Raw genomic sequence first — 24465 nt, forward strand, 5'->3', positions numbered from 1 at the left:
CCTGGAATAGGCAAAACAGTGTTTAAACTAAATCTGCTCTAACTTATATAAAAAAAATTCAAACATAGACAAATTATATATTTTTAAAAACTACAGGAAATTTGTGAGCTACTGGAAAACGAATCAATGTCATTGTACGTAGGGATAAAAAGTTGTGGACAAAACAAAATTGAAACTTTCTGTTTTTGCAGTCAAAACCGAAAAAAACTGCTGCTACTAGTACTAACACGTGGCAAGCTGCGGTGGCGTTTGTTTCGTGACTTCGAGCAAATGGCCTAAGGCTAACAAGGTCGCCGGTTAATGCATAAGTGGCTAAAAGAACCTAATGGTTTTCTGGAATAAACCGAAGGGGTACTAGTGTTCTAATCCTAGCCATTGCATGGGATTGCATGGGATCTAATGGCTAGGAGGGGTTGCATGCCAATAGAGAGAGAGGGAGTTAGCTATCTGTTGCTGGAGGGTGTTGCACCGTGGAAGGAGAGTTGGCCGGCGGGGAGGAGGGAGTAGCTCCGGCGGTGGAGACGTCGGGCGGCGGGGGAGTGGTTCCTCCTCCGCGGGGAAGAGGCGGCGGTGGAGAGAGAGAGCTCGGGGAGGGCTCCTCCTCCTGGCGAGGCCGAGGTGCAGCAGCTTTCGGGCTGCTGCCGCTGCTCGCGGCGGCGGCTAGGGTGGTGGCGGGGTGAGGTGGCGGCGGCGGGGTGAAGTGGTGGCGGCTAGGGTTGGGGAGGGGTGGCGGTGGGGAGGGGTTTATATAGGCCTAGGGGAGGTGGCAGCTATGGAAGGGGAGGGAGAATAAAAGAAAGAAATCACGGTTCCTGTAGGGAAGGAAAGAGAGGGAGGAGAAAGAAGGAAGGAGGAGAGTGCACGGGGTGGAAGGAAATCAAGGGAGAAGAGAGGAAGCTGGGAGGAAGCTGCGGTCTTGAAGAAAAAAGGAAAGAGAGGGAAGCGCTGGGAGAGAAGAGAGAGAGAAAAGAGAGAGGAAGGAAAGAGAGAAAACGTGGGGGAGAGAGAGAGAAAAGGGGACGTGGGGGAGTGCATGCATGGCTGCGGGCTTGCATGCTCCAGGGTACGTGCGTGGGCAAGGGTGCATGCGATTGCATGCATGGGGCTCGGGTGCAAGGGGCTGGGCGGAGCCACTTTGGCTCGGCCTGGCAGGTTTTTTTTTTTTTTGAAAACAAACAAACAGCAGCAACAAAAAGAAAAAAAAACAAAACAGAAAAATATATTTTCCTAGCTAACAAAAATACTAGAAAAAGAGTAGGTACTAATATACGTATATGCACTAGAATACTTAGGAGAAAAACAAAACAGAAAAAATATACTACTAATATATATATATATATAATATACATATACATATATACCAATACTTATAATATTTCTATGGAAACCCTAGTTCCACCTAATGCAACTTTTAAAAATAGTTTTATGCAATAGGTCACACAACGCGATTGAAAAACTCAACAAAAATAATTCGGAGTTTAGAAAAATTTGCAAAAAACCAAAATGGTGACTTTAACTCACAGGGGAGAAGTCATATTATCTCCACTCCGATAAATTGCCCGCAGTCACATAACGATAAAATTTTCAGAAGAACACAATGATGCATAAAATATGAGATGCATATGAATGATCTATTAACATCCGAATTTAAGAAAATTGGGATGTTACATGGGAGCTGAACCCTAGCCCCTGGCGCAGCTCTCCCCCTCCTACACCTCCTCCTCCTCCGCGGTGCTTGGCGAAGCCGTGCTGGAGAACCACATAGCTCAACCGCCACCACGCCATCGTGCTGCTGGAGTTCTCCCTAAACTTCTCCTCCCTCCTTGCTGGATCAAGAAGGAGAAGACGTCCCCAGGCTATAGGTGTGTTGAACGCGGAGACATCGTACGTTTGGTGTTCGTATAGGATCTTCCGAGATTTGAATCGCAGCGAGTACGACTCCATCGACCGCGTTCATAGTAACGCTTCCGCTTAGCAATATTCAAAGGTATGAAGATGCTCTACCCCTTTGCTCGTTGCTGGTTTCTCCTAGATAGATCCTTGTGTGACGTAGGAATTTTTCTGAAATTACTACTACGTTCCCCAAGAGTGGCATCCCAGCCATGTCTATGCATAGATTCTATGCACGAGTAGAACACAAAAGTTGTGGGTAATGATTTTGTCAATTGATTGCCGTTAGTAGTCTTATCTTGATTCAGTGGCATCGTGGGATGAAGCGGCCCGGACCGACTTTACACGTACTCTTACGTGAGACTGGTTCCACCGCCCGACATGCACTTGTTGCATAAGGTGGCTAGCGGGTGTCTCTCCCACTTTAATCGGATCGGATTCGATGAAGAGGGTCCTTATGAAGGGTAAATAGCATTGGCATATCAACGTTGTGGCTTTCACGTAGGTGAGAAGCATTCTTGCTAGAAACCCAAATCAGCCAGGTAAAACTTGCAACAACAATTAGACGACGTCTAACTTGTTTTTGCAGGGTATGCTAAGTGATGTGATATGGCGAAAAGGATGTGATGTTATATATGTGATGTATGAGATTGATCATGTTCTTGTAATAGGATTCACGACTTGCATGTCGATGAGTATGACAACCGGCATGAGCCATAGGAGTTGTCTTAATTTATTGTATGAGATGCAACGACATGTGATTACTTTACTTTATTGTTAACCGTTAGCCATAGTAGTAGAAGTAATAGTTGGCGAGACGACTTCACGGAGACACAATGATGGAGATCATGGTGTCATGCCGTTGACAATGATGATCATGCCACTCCCCGAAGATGGAGGTCAAAAGGCGCAAGATGATAATGGCCATATCATGTCACTATATGATTTGCATGTGATGTTTATCATGTCTCTATATCTTATTTGCTTAGAACGACGGTAGTAAATAAGATGACCCCTCACTAAAATTTCAAGAAAAGTGTTGCCCCTAAGTGTGCACCGTTGCGAAGGATCGCTGTTTCGAAGCACCACGTGATGATCGGGTGCGATAGATTCTGACGTTCGCATACAATGAGTGTAAGCCATATTTACACACGCGAAACACTTAGGTTGACTTGACGAGCCTAGCATGTACAGACATGTCCTCGGAACACGGGAGACCGAAAGGTCGAACATGAGTCATATGGTAGATACGGTCAACATGGAGATGTTCACCATTGATGACTAGTCCGTCTCACGTGATGATCGGACATGGGCTAGTCGATGTGGATCATGTATCACTTGGATGACTAGAGGGATGTCTATCTGAGTGGGAGTTCATTGAATAATTTGATTAGATGAACTTAATTATCATGAACATATTCAAAAGGTCTTTGCAAATTAAGTTATAACTTGTGCTATAGCTCTACGTTTTTTGATATGTTCCTAGATAAATCTTAGTTGAAAGATAGAAGTAGCAATTATGCAGACTGGGTCCATTAACTAAGGATTGTCCTCATTGCTGCGGAGAAGGCTTATGTCCTTAATGCCCCGCGCGGTGTGCTAAACCCCAAGCGTCATCTCTGGATGTTGCGAACATCTGACATACACGTTTTGATAACTACATGATAGTTTAGTGCATAATGCTTAAACGGCTTAGAACTGAGGCGCTAAAGACGTTTCGAACGCCACGGAATATATGAGATGTTCCGAGAGATGAAATTGAGATTTCATGCTCGTGCCCTTGTTGAGAGGTATAATACCTCCTACAAGATTCTTTGCCTACAAAGTAAGGGAGAAAAGCTCAATCGTTGAGCACGTGCTCAGATTGTCTGAGTACTTCAATCGCTTGAATCGAGTGGGAGTTGATCTTCCAGATAAGATAGTGATAGTTCTCTAGAGTCACTGCCACCAAGCTGGTAGAGCTTCGTGATGAACTATAAAAAATCAGGGATGGATATGATGATACTTGAGCTATTCGCAATGTTTGACATCGCGAAAGTAGAAATCGAAAAGGAGCATCAATTGTTGATGGTTTGTAAAACCGCTAGTTTCAAGAAGGGCAAGGGCATGAAGGGATACTTCATTAAACGGCAAACCAGCAGCTGCTCTAGTGAAGAGACCCAAGGTTGAACCCAAACCCGAGACTAACTGCTTCTGTAATAAGGGGAAGAGTCAGTGAAGAGGAACTACCTTAGATACTTGGTAGATGAGAAGGCTGGCAAAGTCGACAAAACTATATTGGATATACATAATATTGATGTATACTTTACTAGTACTCCTAGTAGAACGAGGGTATTAGATACCGATTCAGTTGCTAAGTGTTAGTGACTCGAAATAAAAGCTGCGGAATAAACGGAGACTAGCTAAAGGCGAGGTTTCGATGTGTATTGGAAGTGTTTCCAAGGTTGATGTGATCAAACATCGCACGCTCCCTATACCATCGAGATTAGTGTTAAACCTAAATAATTGTTATTTGGTGTTTTGCGTTGAGCATGAACTTAATTGGATTATGTTTATTCAAATACGATTGTTCATTTAAAGAGAATAATGGTTATTCTGTTTATTTGAATAATACCTGATGGGGTTATAGTCCTAGGGTAGGGTCATAGGCCTGCCCTGTAGGTCCTCCCAAGGACTACCCCTCACAGAGGACAAGGCCCTTACTCAGCTCTGACTGAATTAAGGGCTCCCCATCATCCAGTCGGTAACATGTCCTCAGTTGTCCAGTCGGAGACTAGCATTCAGAGGATATCAAGCTAACCGACTGGTTGCCACTCGGTACATCGTAACCTCCCTGGAGGGAAACGGTCGTACGTTTCCAGGTGCATTTATTAGCATTTAGGGCATACGTTACCTGTAACGTATGCATTCAATCGCCACTACTCCACTCCTGTACCGGAACCGTTGTGGAGGGCAGCGCACTCTATATAAGCCACCCTCCCCCACTGGTAGAGGGGTTAGCTATTCATTGTATTCCATATTTCCACTCGACAACAAGCTCCCTGAGCACTGAGACGTAGGGCTATTACCTCCACCGTAGAGGGGCCTGAACTCATTCAACCTCGCCGTAGCTAAGGCTCTGCCCATCCTTTTCGTACCCTACACATCTACTGTCAGGCTTATACCCACGACAGTTGGCGCCCACCTTGGGGCAGGCGTCTAAGCGACTTCCGACGAGTTTGCGACTACTTCCTTTCGTCATGTCGTCCGGTGGAGATTCGAGCATGGGTCACCAGATCTTCTTCGGCGCTCTCTCCTTCATCGTCGACGATTCGGCGTGGCTTCGGGATGCGTCCCTCGACGTCGAGGCGCTTCCCCGTCGCGGGGCTACGCACTTCCCTGCCGGCGCCCGCGGCATTCTTCTTCTCCAGCAGTCGGCTCCGGTGTCGACCTACATCGCCGTCACGCACCGCATCAAGCAGTCCCACCGTCCGCGGCTCCAGCGTTGGGTGCGACACGCCCAGGCGCGTCAGAACGCGTCTTCACAAGTGGCGGTTCTTGAGTCAGTTGTGGTTGCCCCGCCATCCCAGCGCTCGGGCTCGGTTCCGACTGAGTTTCCTTCCGAGTACGCGGGTCGCGGGCCTGCAGCAGAAGTACACATGGCCAATTCCCATGAAGATCCCCGTCAAGCTGGCCGAAACGAGCACGAGATCGGCGAAACGTCCGGCGCGCGTCGTCCGCCTCGCCGTTCTGCCAGTGGGCACACTCGGCGGAGCAACATGGAGCTGTTCCGCATACCCCTCCTCAACTTGGCTGCGGCTGCCAAGATAGCCGATTCCCTCCAGCCGACTAATTCAGAGGCTGGTAGAGGGATCGAGCAGATCCGAGCCCTGTGGCACACGGCGCATTAGCAGAATTCGCGGTCTCCTAGTCACACAACAGGATCTACAATAGTTTTGTTCATGCGAATACGCATCGGTCAGTTCATAGCCCTGGTTCTCATCAGCGGCACAGAGGAGGCAGTCCTTCCATAAACCCCGAAGATCGTCGCCGTTCACGCACCCCTCCGCGGGGTGGGCCCAACGGGCCCTGACATCATGATGATCGGCGTTCAGTCGGCGGCACTTACGACCCAAGGCCCGACGCAAGAGGGCACATCGCCCAGCGGAGGGTCGACAGGGGCTGAGCCCACCGCGATGGTCACGATATTGACCGTCCGAGTGGAAGCAGGACCATCGTTTCTGGTCCCGAGTGTTCCAGTCGAGCCATCCGTTCGGCTGACATCCCTCCCAACTTCCGATTGGCGACGGGAATTAGCAAGTTTACAGGAGAGTCCAAGCCAGAAACATGGCTGGATGACTACCGAGTGGCAGTCCAGATCGGAGGAGGGGACGACCATGTCGCCATGAAGCACCTCCCTCTGATGCTCGACGACTCGGCTTGAGCGTGGTTGAACCAGTTGGCCCCCTCAAGCATCTACAGCTGGGCAGATCTGGCCCGGGTGTTCATCAGGACCTTCGAAGGGACATGCAAGCACCCTGCTGGCCTCGTGGAGCTCCAGCACTGCGTCCAGAAGCAGAATGAGCCCCTGCGCAACTTCATCCAGCGTTGGACAACTCTCTACCACATGGTGGAGTATGCCACCGAGCATCAAGCAGTCTGCGCCTTCAAGGCAGGCGTGCGGTACAGGGATCTGTACCTTAAGTTTGGCCGAACAGGCGACATCTCCATGGGCAAGATGATGGAGATATCGACATGCTATGCAAATGGCGAAGAAGAGGACCGCATCCGAAGCGGCAAGCACAAAACAGTCACTGATGGAGATGGGGGCAACACTCGGAAGCAGAAGCAGAAAACTCCGACCGCTCCGCAAGCAGAAGCTGCAGCCGTAACCAATGCCAAGTTCAAGGGCAAAGGGAAGGCTCAGTTCACCCCCAAGAAGAAGCAGTTCAATAACCCCATCCTGGACCAGCCATGTCCGGTTCATACGAAGATGGACGAAGAGGGCAACCACATATATGCGAAGCATACCACTCGACAGTGTCGCCTCCTGATCCAGGGGTTCAGCGAAGGTCAACCGAATGAGAAGGACCATGAACAGGATGAGGAGGATAAGGAGGATCCGTTCCCCCAAGTCCATGCAACCCTGATGATTTTTGCTGACGTTGAGAGCAAGAGTCGACTGAAGCTGGTGAACAGAGAGGTGAACATGGCCACCCCTGCCAGCCCCAAGTTCCTCAAATGGTCTCAGACTGCGATCACCTTTGACCAGTCGGATCATCCAGCACATGTACCCACCCCGGGGAGACAGGCTTTGGTCGTCGACCCGGTGGTAGAAGGAGTCCGACTGCGCAAAGTCCTCATGGATGGCGGCAGCGGCTTGAACATCATGTACGCCGACACACTCAAGGGGATGGGCATCCCGATGTCCAAACTCAGCGAGAGCAGCATGCAGTTCCATGGAGTCGTCCCTGGACGGAAGGCCAAGTCACTCGGCCAGATCGCGTTGGACGTCATTTTCGGCTCCGACAAGAACTTCCGCAAGGAAAAGCCGACGTTCGAAGTGGTCGACTTCCAGAGCGCTTATCACGCAATTCTGGGTTGCCCAACATATGCGCGTTTCATGGCCCGTCCATGTTACGTATACCTGAAGCTGAAGATGCCAGGCCCGAAGGGTGTGATCACCATCACAGGCAATCGGCAGCGGGCTGAAGAGTGTCTACAGCAGGGATCAAGAATCACCGACCAACAGATGGCCGTCCTCGAGCTTGACGAGTACAAGAAAACAGTCGACCCCGCCGACCTGATGCGCTCGAAGAAGCTAGCTTCAGAGTCTGCATTTCAGTCGGCGGGAGAGACGAAGAAGGTCAGCATCCACCCGACGGACGCCACTGCTGCCCTGACGAACATCTCCACCACCCTCGATCCTAAATAGGAAGCCGAGCTCACCCAATTCCTCCGTGAGAACTGGGACATCTTCGCATGGAAACCCTCTGACATGCCAGGTGTACCCAGGGAGTTGGCTGAGCACCGACTGCACGTGGATTCCACCGCTCGGCCTGTCCGAGAGTGCCTGCGCCGGTCCGCCGCGCACAAGAGGAAGACAATCGGGGAAGAGGTGGCCAAGCTGCTGGCAGCCAACTTCATTCGCGAGGTTCACCACTCCGAGTGGCTCGCCAATGTTGTCATGGTGCCCAAGAAGGACAAGTCGCTCCGAATGTGCATTGACTTCAAGCATCTCAATAAGGTCTGCCCGAAAGACCATTTCCTGCTCCCCCGCATAGATCAAATTGTCGATTCGACTGCGGGTTGCGAGCGTCTGTCATTTCTTGATGGCTACTCGGGCTATCATTAGATCCGTCTGTATGGTCCCGATGAGTTAAAAACAGCCTTCATCACACCATTCAGGTGCTTCTGCTACATCACTATGCCATTCGGTTTGAAGAATGCAGGAGCTACCTTTATGCGCATGATCCAAAAATGTCTCCTCGACCAGATCGGTCGGAATGTGGAGGCATATATGGATGATATTGTAGTCAAGTCATGCAAAGGTTCCGACCTGCTGACTGACTTGGCAGAAACATTCGCCAACCTTCGTAGGTACGATATCAAGCTCAACCCCGCCAAATGTTCATTCGGCGTTCCCAGCGGAAAGTTACTCGGTTTCTTCATTTCCGAACGAGGGATCGATGTCAACCCCGAAAAGATCGGGACCATCGTCCGAATGGAGAGGCCGGTCAGAATACACGATGTTCAATGGCTCACAGGTTGCCTAGCGGCTTTGAGCAGGTTCATCAGTCGACTCGCGAGAAAGCGCTTCCTCTATACCGACTCATGAAGAAATCAGATACCTTCGAGTGGACAGACCAAGTCGCATTCAACGACCTCAAAGTTCTACTTTCCACCCAGCCGGTTCTTACTGCTCCGCTCAGTAAAGAGCCCCTTCTTCTGTATATCGCGGCTACAAATCAAGTCGTCAGTACTATTCTTACAGTCGAACGAGAAGAAGAAGGCAAAGCATACAAAGTTCAGCGGGCAGTGTACTACGTCTCCGAGGTCCTGACTCCTTCCAAGCAGAGGTATCCCCACTATCAAAAACTTATCTACGGGATTTACATGACTGCGAAGAAGGTGGCCCATTATTTCCAAGACCACTCGGTGTCTGTCGTTTCTGATGCTCCATTGTCGGAAATTCTCCACAATCGAGACGCGTCAGGCTGAGTGGCGAAGTGGGCGATGGAGATGTTGTACTGTGATATCAAGTTCGAGGCCAAGAAAGCTATTAAGTCTCAAGCTCTGGCTGACTTCATAGTAGAATGGGTAGAACGACAGCAACCGGCCCACATCTACTCGACCCATTGGACAATGTTCTTCGATGGGCCCAAGATGTTGAATGGCTCCGGCGCTGGCGTTGTGATCATATCGCCAAAGGGTGACAAGCTCAAGTACGTGCTACAGATACACTTCGATTCCTCCAACAACGAGGCAGAGTATGAAGCTCTCCTCTACGGGTTGCGTATGGCCATCTCACTCGGCGTCCGTCGCCTGATGGTCTACGATGATTCGGATTTGGTGGTCAATCAAGTGATGAAAGAGTGGGACGTCAGGAACCCCACCATGACTACATACTGCAATGCAGTGAGGAAGCTTGAGAAGAAGTTTGAAGGTCTAGAACTTCACCATGTCCCAAGACTGAAGAACCAAGCAGCTGATGAGTTGGCAAAACTCGGATCCACTCGGAGACCAGTCCCGAGTGACGTCTGCCTCGAGCACCTCCACCTTCCCTCAGTCAAAGAAGATCCTTTCACAGAGGAGCCGGTACAACCGAAGAGTTCAACGGATCCGACTGAGGTCGATGTACCTGCTGTGGTTGATCTGGTCATGGAGATTCTTGCTGTCGTCCCCGATTGGACTGTGCCGATCATTGCATATATCCTGAGGCAGGAACTACCAGAAGATGAAGTCCAGGCCAGACAGATAGTCTGAAGGTCAAAGTCATTCACTGTCATTGATGGCCAATTGTACAAGGAGAGCGTTTCAGGCGTTCTCCAACGATGTATCTCCCCAGAGGAGGGGCAGCTGATCCTGGAAGATATTCACTCGGGAACCTGCGGTCATCACGCTTCTTCGAGAGCAATCGTCGCCAAGGCATTGAGGACTGGGTTTTTCTGGCTGCAGGCATACGAGATGGCTAAAGATATGGTCAACCGATGCGAGGGATGTGAGTTCTACTCCAACAAATCCCACAAGCCGACATCTGCGTTGAAGACAATCCCTCTTGTGTGGCTGTTTGCTGTTTCGGGATTAGATACAGTCGGACCATTCAAGGCAGACCAAGGGGGATACACACATCTGTTAGTGGCAGTCGACAAGTTCACGAAATGGATCGAAGCCAAGCCCATCAAGAAGCTCGACGCCTCAACAACAGTCAAGTTTGTCAGGGACATCATCTTCAGATTCGGTGTACCTCACAGCATAATCACGGACAACGGGACAAACTTTGATTAGGACAGATTCAAAGGTTTCTGTACAAGCCAAGGTATCCGAGTGGACTTTGCTTCCGTGGCGCACCCGCAGTCCAATGGACAAGCAGAGCGGGCGAACGGACTTATTTTGCAAGGTTTGAAGCCCCGACTCCTGCGAGAGATAGGACATGCCGCTGGCGCTTGGGTTACCAAGCTACCTTCAATGCTTTGGGGACTTCGCACAACCCCGAACAGATCTACAGGGCGATCACCGTTCCTCCTCGTTTATGGAGCAGAAGCGGTCCTTCCGAGTGACTTGCTTCATAATGCGCCACGAGTCGAACTCTTCTCCGAAGCTGAAGCCGAACAAGCAAGGCAAGACATAGTGGATCTCTTAGAGGAGGAGCGCGAGATGGCACTGACTCGCTCAACCATTTATCAACAAGATCTGCGGTGTTTTCACGCGCGACACGTCAGGAGTCGTACGTTCCAAGCAGGCGACCTGGTGCTCCGAGTAGATCAGCAAAGACCTCACAAGTTGGCTCCTGCCTAGGAAGGACCCTTCATCATCTCCAAGGTGCTGAACAATGGGGCATACAGACTCTACAACATCGACAGGGAGACAGACGAGCCGCGAGCATGGAACGGAGATCTCCTGAAGCGCTTCTACACGTGACCGTCGACTGAAGCAATGTAAAGAACAAGTATTGGTGAAATAATATAAAGAAGGTTGAGTTTTTTGCAGGTTCAAAGTTCTTCCGCGGTCGCAGACTCCGGTCTCAAAAAAAAAACTTAGCTGCGATCCAGAATCGCCTAAGTATTAACCTTCTCCGAGTGTGCACTTCACGTCACACTCGGGGGCTTAGCTGCGATCCAGAATCGCCTAAGTTTTAACCTTCTCCGAGTGTGCACTTCACGTCACACTCGGGGACTTAGCTGCGATCCAGAATCGCCTAAGTATTAACTTTCTCCGAGTGCACACTTAACGTCACACTCGGGGGCTTAGCTGCGATCCAGAATCGCCTAAGTATTAACTTTCTCCGAGTGTGCACTTAACGTCACACTCGGGGGCTTAGCTGCGATCCAGAATCACCTAAGTTTTAACCTTCTACGAGTGTGCACTTCACGTCACACTCGGGGGCTTAGCTGCGATCCAGAATCGCCTAAGTATTAACTTTCTTCGAGTGTACCCTTAACGTCACACTCAGGGGCTTAGCTGCGATCCAGAATCGCCTAAGTATCAACTTTCTCCGAGTGTGCACTTAACGTCACACTCGGGGGCTTAGCTGCGATCCAGAATTGCCTAAGTTTTAACCTTCTCCGAGTGTGCACTTCACGTCACACTCGGGGGCTTAGCTGTGATCCAGAATCGCCTAAGTATTAACTTTCTCCGAGTGTGCACTTAACGTCACACTCGGGGGCTTAGCTGCGATCCAGAATCGCCTAAGTATTAACTTTCTCCGAGTGTGCACTTAACGTCACACTCGGGGGCTTAGCTGCGATCCAGAATCGCCTAAGTATTAACTTTCTCCGAGTGTGCACTTAACGTCACACTCGGGGACTTAGCTGCGATCCAGAATCGCCTAAGTATTAACTTTCTCCGAGTGTACACTTAACACTCGGAGGCTTAGCTGCGATCCAGAATCGCCTAAGTATTAACTTTCTCCGAGTGTGCACTTAACGTCACACTCGGGGACTTAGCTGCGATCCAGAATCGCCTAAGTATTAACTTTCTCCGAGTGTGCACTTAACGTCACACTCGGGGGCTTAGCTGCGATGCAGAATCGCCTAAGCACCCACATGCCTTCGACTGTATCCTACAGGTACACTCGGGAACTCAACAGACCCTCATTGAAGCTCATGTGGATGTCAAAACAACTGACAACTACATGAGTTGCAGACCCTCATTGAGGCTCATGTGGATGTCAAAACAACTGAAAACTACCTGAGTTGCAGACCCTCATTGAGTCTCATGTCAAAACAACTGACAACTACATCAGTACAAAATTGCCCCGAGTGCGACCTGATAGTCGCACTCGACAACCTAGCGGCGATCCTACCGATCCACTCGGTGATAATACAGATCCAATCGGAAATTCCACGCACCCTCAATGAGGCTCATGCAGATGTCAAGACAACTGACATGTTCCGAATGTCTGCCTTTGGCTTCACCAAGAAACGCCAAACAAAAACTCGAGTCAAAATTGCAACAGAAGAGCAAAAGATTCGATTCAAAGTTCAACCAAAGATAGTGGCTCGGTGTGGATCAAGCTTACCCACACCGAAACAAGAATGTGACGGCCAACAGCAGTGGCCAAAGTTTCTTACAGATCAACACTCGGGATACCGAGGATAAAAGTGTTCTTACGCATCATCTGGATAAACACCAGGACTGGAGGGCTCGAGGAACGTGTCCAGATCAATACCGTCGGCGATGCGGGTGGCACTTTCAAGGAAGGTTTCCATGAAGTCTTCGAATCGAAGTTTCTTCGTGTTGGCGACCTTCAACGTCTTCAGCTTCTCCTCGCGCAGCTCCTTGCAATGGACTCGGACCAGGGACAGAGCAACATCTGCACCACAACGAGCTGCAGATTTCTTCCACGACTGCACATCTTTTGGGCACTCGGTTCGGAATCTCCTCCAGTCGAGTCATCAGGTTCTCCATCTCCTGCCGCGACTCATCTTTTGGCCAAAGCTCCTTGTCGATTCGGCCGACGACTTCTCTCAGTCGACCGATAAAAGGACCAACTTTGCCCACGCGGATGTGCGCATGGAGCAGATCCCGATTGGCGTCCTCGCCGAGTGGAACGTTCTCGAGAATCGACCGCTCCACATCAGCTGCTTCAGCTTCAGCGTCAAAGCAAAAATCTGTGACAACAGGACAAGCAAACAATAAGCGCCGAGTGTGACGCGCATAACACAAGCACTCGGAAAAAGCAGGACTTACCAGCCAGACGCGTCATCATCTGTCGAGCCAAGTCGCTGACGTATTTCTCCTGTGCTCTGCACCGCTTGTTCAGCACGTCCATTTGTCCCATCAGAGTAGTCCTTTGTTTCCCCATCTTTTCAACTTCCTCAGTCAACACCTTGTTCACTTCACGAGCCTGCTCCAATGACTTCTCTCGTCCCGCAAGAGCATCCTTCATGCCAGCCATTGCAAGCAGCGCCGCATCAAGCTCACCAGCTAACTGATTCTTCTCCGCCCTGAGAGTCTCATAGGCTGTTCCCATTTCACAAGTTTTCTGCCAGCAAACACCAAGGGACAATTAGAAAATTCAACAATAAAAGTCTAAGTTCTTCAGACCCCTGCCGACGCAAGCAGTCGACAGCGGTCTCGGGGACTACACCCAGTGGATTCACTGAGAGTGACCCCAGTGGCACGCAACTCAAGCAGGCCCGCCCTATTGAGATGCATGTTACCACCTATGCCTATGAGGCTAATACTACCCGACCTGAGTACAAATTACTCACGGGGACTCTTACAGTAAGTGCACTCCGAGTGCCACAACTGCTCGCAGTCGGTCATATTACTTACAGATCCGATCAAAGCAAAGACAATATGTATAAAGACAACTGCCGGTGCAAGCACTCGACAGGAGTCTCGGGGACTACACCCACTGGGTTCACTCAGAGTGAACCCATTGCAAACAACAGGTGCTATCGAAAAACACCCAGTGGGTTACAAGAGAAAAGTAAATACTTACTAGCCCACTTACTCGGATATCTTTTTTTTGAAAGATCCAGCTTGAAATGCTGGCGTATATTAGAACTTAGCAGGTAGGAGGGCGGTTACATAAAGGCGGGGGATACAGTCCTAGGACCAAGGATAAAAAAGGAGAGAACGTAAAAGAGGAAAAAAACGGGAGAGCCGATCCCTCACGGAGGATCCCAGAACGGGGGCTCCAAGAAGGACGCTCCAGCTTGTCTCCATAGCTCAACGGTTCTCGTGATTGCGCATTGAACGTCGTGTTTATGCGCCAGCTTGCGTGTGAAAGTGCAATCATTCCTATGTTTCCACATCTCCCATAGGATCAGTATGATCATCGTCTTTGTAGCCTTTCGTTGACGTGGTTGGGCCGCCCCGATCATTGTGGTTATCTTCTCGGCTGATCCAGCCTTTGTCGCCCATAAGGGAGGGGACAAAGTGGCACAACCGGCCCTGGAGGCGGCGTATGTCCAAATCTGCAACGTCATGGGGCATTCCTAGAACAGATGAACTGAAGTCTCCAGGTTCCGTAGGCATAGCTGACAGAAATAGCCGTTTGGCCATCCCCGACGTTGCAGTCGGTCATTGCACCATAATCTGTTGCGAAGAACTAGCCAGCCGAAAATCTTGAGCCTAGGTGGCGCCCATGTCCTCCATATCAATTTGTTGAAATCTGACGTTAGCCTTCCTTGGAACTGTGCTATGTATGCCGACCTGGCCGAGTAAGTTTGCGAGGCCTCAAGGTTCCATGTAATAGTGTTGGCAGATTCCGTTTGGAGCTGCAAGTCTCTGTTTTGTAACCATCTGTGTAGCCTAATCGCCTCCTCCCAAAGGTGTGAGTTGGTACCATGTGCTAGGTCTGCAACCCAGGTGTTGTTCCGCAGTGCGTCCCGCACTGATCTCTGCTTCCTCCTGGAATGCTTGAACAGGGATGGGAACAGTGTCTTAAGGGAACCTGAACCCGTCCACGAGCAATGCCAGAAGGATGCCTTTGCGCCGTCGCCTAAGGTGACAGTTGTTGATGCGGTGAAAAGCTCTCTGTCCACCTCGTCGCAAGGAAGATTCATGCCCTGCCAGGGTCTGTCATTGCTCGTCCATTGCAGCCACAGCCACCTAAGCCTGAGGGCCCGGCTGAAGCGGTGTAGGTCAAGGATGCCAAGTCCCCCATTCTCCAAGGGGGAGCAGACTGTTGGCCAATTCACTTTACTCTTGCCTCCACCTAGCTCACCGTCTTCTTGAGCCCACAGAAAGCGTCGTCTCGCTCTATCTATCTCCTCGAAAAATTTCCTGGGCGCCCTTAGTACAGATAGAGCGAAAGTGGGTAGGGCTGAGAGGACGTTACGCACTAAGACTCGCCTCCCGGCTATGTTAAGGAGCTTCCCCTTCCATCCTGCTAACCTAGCCCTGATCCTGTCTAAGATAAACTGGATGTGGACGAGCCTAAGCCTCGATAAAGTTATTGGCAGGCCCAGGTAGGTAAGCGGGAAGGCGACTACTTCCCCTCCGAAGGCGGCTAATATGTGGTGCAGATCAATGCCCTCACATCTGATCGGGGCAGCTGTTGATTTGGACGGGTTGATGAGTAGCCCCGAGGCTCGCCCAAAGTTTATCATCCCGCAGCTCTAAGCTCCGCTGATACAAGGACACGACGAAGTCGTAGGCCCTCTTGGCTTCTCCAGCCATCAGCTCCGCCTGCACCATGGCTCCCTTGGCCGCTCCCACCTGCTCCTCCGGGAGATGCTGGATGTTGAACTCGACATTCGACGAGCCTGGCATCGTTGGAAGTTCCTGAGGCATCCCAAGGTCCGCTCCAGTCGGCTCCTCAACCACCAGCGCCGGTTCAGTCGGCGGCACGTTGGCGGCGAGAGCAGCAACAGGCGGAGCAGCCTCAAGAACAGGCTCCGCAGCCTGTTCAGCTCTCCCCTGATCACCCTCGTCCACGCAAATCGCCCCTGATAGACCGAACGATGCAAGGTCTCAGAAAAAGAAAGGGGCAGTACCCATGATAGAATTCGAGACGCGATAGGATAAAACACTCGAAGTCACTACAACGCACCAGGCTGGGACGACACGACGTGGTCCGTGTCCATGGGGTCATCCTCCTAGCGTGCCGGAGAGGTGGCAGAAGTAGCGACTCTGTCGAGTGAAATCCATTCGACCAATGAACAGGAATTCACTCGGATATCAGAAGAAATTAGAAGATCGATACACTTACGTGAAGGTGACGGGGACAGCAACCCTCATCCGCGGCAGAGCCTTCCGAGGTTTGGACCCACTCGGTTTGGCCGCCTTGGAAGACTGACCCGCAGGCTCAGCGGCATCATCCCTGGCCCTCTTGGTGCTCCGAGCACTCGGGACCACCGGGGCAGTGGGCGGAGCACTCGAAGATGCTGGAGGGACCGAGGGAACGGCAGGCTCGTGTCGGCGCTTGGTCCGATGCTCTGATGGCGGAGGCGGCGAGTCCTGCTCTTCGTCTTCCTCCTCTTCCTCGCTAGTCTCTTCCTCCGACTCTCCGCTGTCGGAGACATACTCAGCGCTCTCCATGCTGCCTTCCTGGCTGCCTTCCTCCTCCTCGGCCGGGTTCCCGTTCGAGACAGGAGAAAACCAGTTGGTCCACTCCTGCATTAAATTCAGTCGGCGACATCAAACGTCACGCAGAGATTCATGCAAACGATAAGATTAAGAAAGTTAGGAGCACTCGACAAGTGCCACTCACCTGATTTGGAGGAGGATTATCCGCGCAGAAAGGCTTCACTCGCCGAGATCCTTTGGGATTCTCGCAGGGGCATGTGATCTGGAGCACCCACGAGGTCACCTTCTCCTCAGTCCCGCCCACAATGTTGGTCCGAGTGGAATCCTCGGGCCCCGTATAATGCCACATGGCGTGGTCGCGAGCCTACAGGGGTTGGATACGCCGACCGAGGAAGACCTCCAGCAAGTCTATGCAAGTGACCCCCCTCCCGGCGACATCTACGAGTGCTCCGACCAGAGGCTGGATGTCGTTCTTCTCCGCCCTCGTGAGCGCGAGCTGCTTGGGTGGGGCGGGCCGATCTAAGCTAAAGGGAGGCAGCCCTGTCGAAGCATTCGGACATGCGATATCCTGGCAGTAGAACCACGTCGACTGCCAGTTCCTGACCGACTCACTTAGCTGAGGGCAGGATAACTGCTCCGACTCTTTTTCTGGAAACCTAAGCCCCCGCAGAGCTGGAGAAGATGTGTTTTATCATCCGACTGGCTGAGTCGTTTGATGGTTTGGGATCTAGCAGAAAATATGTGCTTGAACAGCCCCGAATGGGGAGGACAGCCAATGAAACACTCGCACAGAACTATAAAAGCAGAGAGATGAGCAATGGCGTTCGGGGGAAAGTGGTGAAGTTGTGCCCCGAAGTGATTCATGATGCCCTTGAAGAAAGGATGCGGGGGCAAGGAGAAACCTCGATAGACGTGGCTGAGCAGCAAGACGCGCTCCCCCTCCCGAGGCACCGGCTCGACCTCGTTCTCCGCCGGCAGCCTCCAAGACTTGTGCACGATCATGCCGTGCTCAACCTGCTGCAGCAGATCCCCCTCCGTCACCGTGGAGGGGAGGAAGTCGCCTTGAATCCACCCTGCCAGCAGCGGCCGCTGCCGCCGCTGAGCAGGAGCCGCCGCCTTCCCCTTCTTCTTCCTCGCCTCCATCTTGCTGGTCTGACCCTTTGTCATGGCGGAAACTGCGAACCCGCGGGAGGAAGGAGGAGGGAGGAGTGTAGAGGCGCTGGAGGTGGCGAGCGAGACGGAGCAGGCGAAGGCAAGAGATTCGGCGAGCGTAACGAAGAACCCTCGCCGCCGAGATTTAAGTAGGGTTCCGACTGGGTCGCTGGCAGGTGGGCCCGAAACCTTATCCCCCGACCCACCGCGGCGATATTACTGGAGAGGTTCAAGGCGCGAGAATCGAGGCGTCAGGCGCTACTCGAGCGCGATGGCATCATCCCCGCTAACCGCGCGGAACCCGAAATTTGAGATCCCGGAAAATCCGCCGCTGTCAGTTGACCGGTCGCGTCAAAAGATGCCGTAGAAGCACTCGGCTTCCGACAGTCTGCTTCGCGAGTACTTCCACTCAGATCGTTGGTCAGAAAAGATAAAACGGATTGAGGCAAGCAACGCCCAAGCCAAGCCCGCTCCAGTCGGATCCAAACTTCAAACATCGCTTCGTCGTTCCAACCCCAATCCATTCGAGGACTAATGATGGGGTTATAGTCCTAGGGTAGGGTCATAGGCCTGCCCGGTAGGTCCTACCCAAGGACTTCCCCTCACAGAGGACAAGGCCCTTAGTCAGTTCCGACTGAATTAAGGGATCCCCATCATCCAGTCGGTAACAGGTCCTCAGTTGTCCAGTCGGAGACTAGCATTCGGAGGATATCAAGCTAACCTACTGGCTGCCACTCGGTACATCGTAACCTCCCTGGAGGGAAACGGTCGTACGTTTCCAGGTGCATTTATTAGCATTTAGGGCATACGTTACCTGTAACGTATGCATTCAATCGCCACTACTCCACCCCTGTACCGGAACCGTTGTGGAGGGCAGCGCACTCTATATAAGCCACCCTCCCCCACTGGTAGAGGGGTTAGCTATTCATTGTATTCCATATTTCCACTCGACAACAAGCTCCTTGAGCACTGAGACGTAGGGCTATTACCTCCACCGCAGAGGGGCCTGAACTCATTCAACCTCGCCGTAGCTAAGGCTCTGCCCATCCTTTTCGTACCCTACACATCTACTGTCAGGCTTATACCCACGACAATACCTTCAATGGTCTTGCACCTAAAATGAATGGTTTGTTGAATCTCGATCGTAGTGATTCACATGTTCATAATATTGTTACAAAAAGATACAAAGTAGTAATGATAGTACCACTTACTTGTGGCACTGCCACTTGAGTCATATTGGTGTAAACACATGAAGAAGCTCCATGCTGATGGATCTTTGGACTCACTCGTTTTTGAAAAGTTTGAGGCATGCGAACCATGTCTATTGGTATAAACGCATGAAGAAACTCCATGCAAATGGATCGTTTAGACTCACTTGATTTTGAATCACTTGAGACATGCAAATCATACCACATGGGCAAGATGACTGAAGACCTCATTTTCCAATGAGATGGAAAAAGAAAGTAACTTGTTGGAAGTAATACATTTTGATGTGTGCAGTCCAATGAGTGCTGAGGCACGTAGTGGATATCATTATGTTCTTACTTCACAGATGATTTGAGTAGATACTAGTGTATTTACTTGATGAAACACAAGTCTGAATTATTGAAAGGTTCAAGTGATTTTAGAGTGAAGTTGAATATCACTGTGACAAGAGGATAATATGTCTACGATGTGATTGTGGAGGTAAACATATATAACTGAGTTACGAGTTTGATAAACATTTAAGACAATGTGAAAATTGTTTCACAACTCATGCCACCTGGAACACCATAGTCCGATGGTGTGTCCGTATGTCATAGTCGTGCCCTATTAGATATGGTGCATACTATGACATATCTTATCAAATTACAACTATCGTTTATGGGTTAGGCATCAGAGACAACCGCATTCACTTTAAAATAGGGCACCACGTAAATCCGTTGTGATGACACTGTATGAACTACGGTTTAGAAAAACCTAAGCTGTTTTTTCTTAAAAGTTGGGGGCTATGATGCTTAATTGAAAGAGTTTCAGCCTGATAAGCTCGAACCCAAAGCGGATAAATGCATCTTCATAGGACACCCAAAACAGTTGGGTATACCTCCTACCTCAAAACCGGAAGCAAAGTGTTTGTTTCTAGAAAGGAGTCCTTTCTCGAGGAAAAGTTTCTCTCAAAAGAATTGAGTGGGAGGATGGTGGAAACTTGATGAGGTTATTGAACCATCACTTCAACAAGTGTGTGTAGAAGGGCACAGGAAGTTGTTCCTGTGGAGCCTACACCAATTGAAGTGGAAGCTAATGATAGTGATCATGAAACTTCAGATCAAGTTACTGCAAACCTCGTAGGTCGACAAGGTCACGTACTGCTGCTACAGAGTGGTACGGTAAGCCTGTCTTAGAGGTCATGTTCTTGAACAACAATGAACCTATGAGATATGGAGAAGCAATGATGGGCCTGGATTCTGACAAATGGCTCGAGGCCATGAAATCTGAGAGAGGATCCATGTATGAAAACAAAATGTAGACTTTGGAAGAACTACTTGATGGTCGTTAGACTGTTAAATACTGATGGATCTTTAAAAGGAGGACACACGATAATGGTGAAAAATCACTATTAAGTAAGCTCGACTTGTCGCAAATATGTTTCCGACAAAGTTCAAAAGGTTGACTACGATGAGACTTTCTCGCTCGTAATGATGCGGAAAGTCTATTGGAATTATGTTAGCACTTGTTGCATCGTTTATGAATCTTGCATATAGGATGTCAAAACATTGTTTCCTCGACGGTTTCCTTGAGGAAAGCTTGTATGTGATACAACCAGAAGGTTTTGTCGATCCTAAGGATGCTAACAAGTATGCAAAGCTCCAGCGATCCTTCTAAGGACTGGAGCAAGCATGTTGGAGTTGGAATATATGCTTTGATGAGATGATCAAAGCTGTTTGGGTTTATACAAGGTTTATGAGAAACTTGTATTTCCAAAGAAGTGAGTGGGAGCACTATAGAATTTTTGATGAGTATATGTTGTTGATATATCGTTGATCGGAAGTAATGTAGAATTTCTGGAAAGCATAAAGGGTTGTTTGAAAGGAGTTTTTCAAAGGAAAACCTAGATTAAGCTACTTGAACATTGAGCATCAACATCTATGGAGATAAAGTCCTTAATAGAACTTTCAACGAAATCCATGCCTTGACATGTTTTTGAAGGAGTTCAAAATAGATCGGCAAAGAAGGAGTTCTTGGCCGTGTTGTAAGGTGTGAATTTGAGTAAGACTCAAAGCCCGACCACGGCAGAAGAAAGAGAAAGGACGAAAGGCGTCCCCTATGCCTTAGCCGTAGGCTCTATAGTATTGTATGCTGTGTACCGCACCTGAAGTGTGCCTTGCCATAAGTTAGTCAAGGGGTACAAGAGTGATCAAGGAATGGATCACTAGAAAACGGTCAAAGTTATCCTTAGTAACTAGTGAACTAGGGAATTTTTCTCGATTATGGAGGTGGTTTAAAGAGTTCGTCGTAAAGAGTTACGTCGATGCAAGCTTTCACACTAATGCATATAACTCTGAGTTGTAAACCGGATTCGTATAGTGGAGCAGTCATATGGAATAGTTCCAAATGGTGCATAGTAGCAGCATCTATAGGATGACATAGAGATTTGTAAAGCACACACGGATCTGAAAGGTTCAGACCCGTTGACTCAAAAACCTCTCTCACAAGCAACATATGATCAAACACCATGGGTGTTAGATTCATTACAATCACATAGTGATGTCAACTAGATTATTGACTCTAGTGCAAGTGGGAGACTGTTGGAAAAATGCCCTAGAGGCAATAATAAAATGGTTATTATTATATTTCCTTGTTCATGATAATTGTCTATTGTTCATGCTATAATTGTATTAACCAGAATCCGTAATACATGTGTGAATACATAGACCACAACATGTCCCTAGTGAGCCTCTAGTTGGCTAGCTCGTTGATTAATAGATGGTCATGGTTTCCTGATCATGGACATTGAATGTCATTGATAATGGGATCACATCATTAGGAGAAAGATGTGATGGACAAGACCCAATCCTAAGCATAGCACTAGATCGTGTTGTTCGTCTGCTAAATCTTTTCTAATGTCAAGTATCATTTCCTTAGACCATGAGATTGTGCAACTCTCGGATACCGTAGAAGTGCTTTGGGTGTATCAAACGTCACAACGTAACTGGGTGATTATAAATGTGCACTACGGGTATCTCCGAAAGTGTGTGTTGGGTTGGTCCGAATCGAGAATGGGATTTGTCGCTCCGTGTGACGGAGAGATATCTCTGGGCCTGTTGCGGCAACGAAAGTCCTTCCGTGGCGCTTAGGAATTCTTCTTGTTACTTCTCTAGTTTGCGTCAGTTTTTCCCTTGAAGAGGAAAGGGTGATGTAGCACAGGAGAAGTAAGTATTTCCCTCAGTTTAAGAACCAAGGTTTCGATACAGAAGGAGGGCCTCGTCAAGTCCAAAGTACCTGCGCAAACACAAACAAGCTTGCACCCAACGCTTCAAAGGGGTTGTCAATCCCTTCAAGATTGTTTACAAAGTGAGATGTGAAGGCGAAAAGAGCAACGAAGTAAAAAGTGTAAGGCTGAAAATATGGTGTCGAGTAGACCCTGGGGGCCATAGTGTTCATTAGAGACTTCTCTCAAAGAACTCACATACTTGTTGCGAAAGTTTTTATTAGTACCGACCTCAACACAAAGGATGACAATCGATAGATCAATTATGCTCCGACTTCCTAACATAGCGGTTCACCATACGTGCATGCTACAGGAATCACTAACTCCAACACAATTATCTCTAGATTCACAACACCCTACTAACATAACTCTTAATATTACTGAATCCATGTCTCAAAATTAATTGAGAGGAATCGAAACTTCTCTTTCTACTCAATGCACATGAAGATGGAGGTTTTTGCATCCTCTTTGGGTACCTAGCACATTTGGGACTACTGTCATAGCATAAGCCAACTACCAAATCACGCACCGGCGTGCTCTAAAGATATAAGTGAAGCACAAGAGCAAAAGTATCTAGCTCAAAAGATATAAGTGAAGCACTAGAGCAAAAGTATCTAGCTCAAAAGATATAAGTGAAGCACTATGAGCATTCTAGCAAGACCACGATGAGTGCATGTCTCTCTCACTCAAAAAGGGTGTGCAGTAAGGATGATTGTGACACAACAAAAGGAAAAGACTCCTACGATACAAGACGCTCCAAGCAAAACACATATCATGTGGTGAATAAAAATATAGCTCCAAGTAGTGTTACCGATGGATTGAAGCCGAAAGAGGGGATGCCTTCCTGGGGCATCCCCAAGCTTAGGCTTTTTGTTGTCCTTGAATTTGGCTTGGGATTCCTTGGGCATCCCCAAGATTGAGATCTTTCCACTCCTTATCCCTTTTCCATGAGAACATCACCCAAAACTTGAAAACTTCACAACACAGAACTTAAACAGAAACTTGTGATAACATTAGTATAAGAAAACAAACTACCACTTCTTTTGGTACTGTAGAAAACTTGAATTCCATCTATATTGATGATGGGCTACTGTATTCTCACTTTTCCATGGCTAGTACCCCCCGATACTAACCATAGTTTCATCAAAACAAGCAACCAACTCAACAAAAACAGAATCTGTCAAAACCAGACTAGTCTATAGCAATCTGTATACTTAGTATACTTCTGGCACCTCAAAAAATCCGAACAATTACGACGTCCTGCGAAAAAAGTATATCAATCACCAGGAAAAAGAATTAACTCAAAAGCTCTTTCTGAATAAAAATGAAAAATCATCTCGTGAGCAAATAGTTTCTCTCTTTTTCCAGCAGGATCAAACAACCATTACCAAGACTAGTCATAAAGGCTTTCTTGGCTCAAACACAAAAAGAAACACAAAAAACACAAACACAACAGAATTATGAAAGTGTGGACGCAAGAAAACATAAATAAAAAGATAAATTCATTGGGTTGCCTCCCAACAAGCTCTATTGTTTAACGCCCTTAGCTAGGCATAAAAGCGATAGAATACGTATCGTCGTCTTTGGTGCTCAAACCATAAGTGGCCCTCATCATAAGGCAATCTTATTTTCTTTCTAGGAAAGTGTTCCATGCCCTTCCTTAAAGGAAATTGAAATCTAATATTCCCTTCCTTCATATCGATGATAGAACCAATAGTCCTTAGGAAAGGTCTTCCAAGAATAATAGGGCATGTAGGATTGCAATCAATGTCAAGCACAATGAAATCCACGGGTACATAGTTCCTATTTGCAATAATAAGAACACCATTGATCCTTCCCATGGGTTTCTTGACAATAGAATCAGCAAGATGCAAATTAAGAGAACACTCTTCAATCTCATTAAAACCCAGAACATCACATAAAGACTTTGGAATCGCAGAAACACTAGCACCCAAATCACACAAAGCATTGCACTCATAGTTTTTTATTTTGATTTTCATCATAGGTTCCCACTCATCATGAAGCTTTCTAAGGATAGAGGCTTCCAATTCAAGTTTATCTTCATGAGATTTTACCATAGCTTCGACGATATGATCGGTAAAGGCTTTGTTTTGGCTATAAGCGTGTGGAGAGTTCAACATGGATTGCATCAAAGAAATGCATTCAATCAAGGAACAACTATCGTAATTTAATTCCTTGAAATCCACGGTAGTAATTTCATTACTACTCAAAGTTCTAACGTCTTCTACTCCACTTTTAATGATTTTAGCATC

This window comes from Hordeum vulgare, chromosome 3H (genome assembly GCF_904849725.1).
Source record: "Hordeum vulgare subsp. vulgare chromosome 3H, MorexV3_pseudomolecules_assembly, whole genome shotgun sequence".
Lineage (NCBI taxonomy): Eukaryota > Viridiplantae > Streptophyta > Magnoliopsida > Poales > Poaceae > Hordeum > Hordeum vulgare.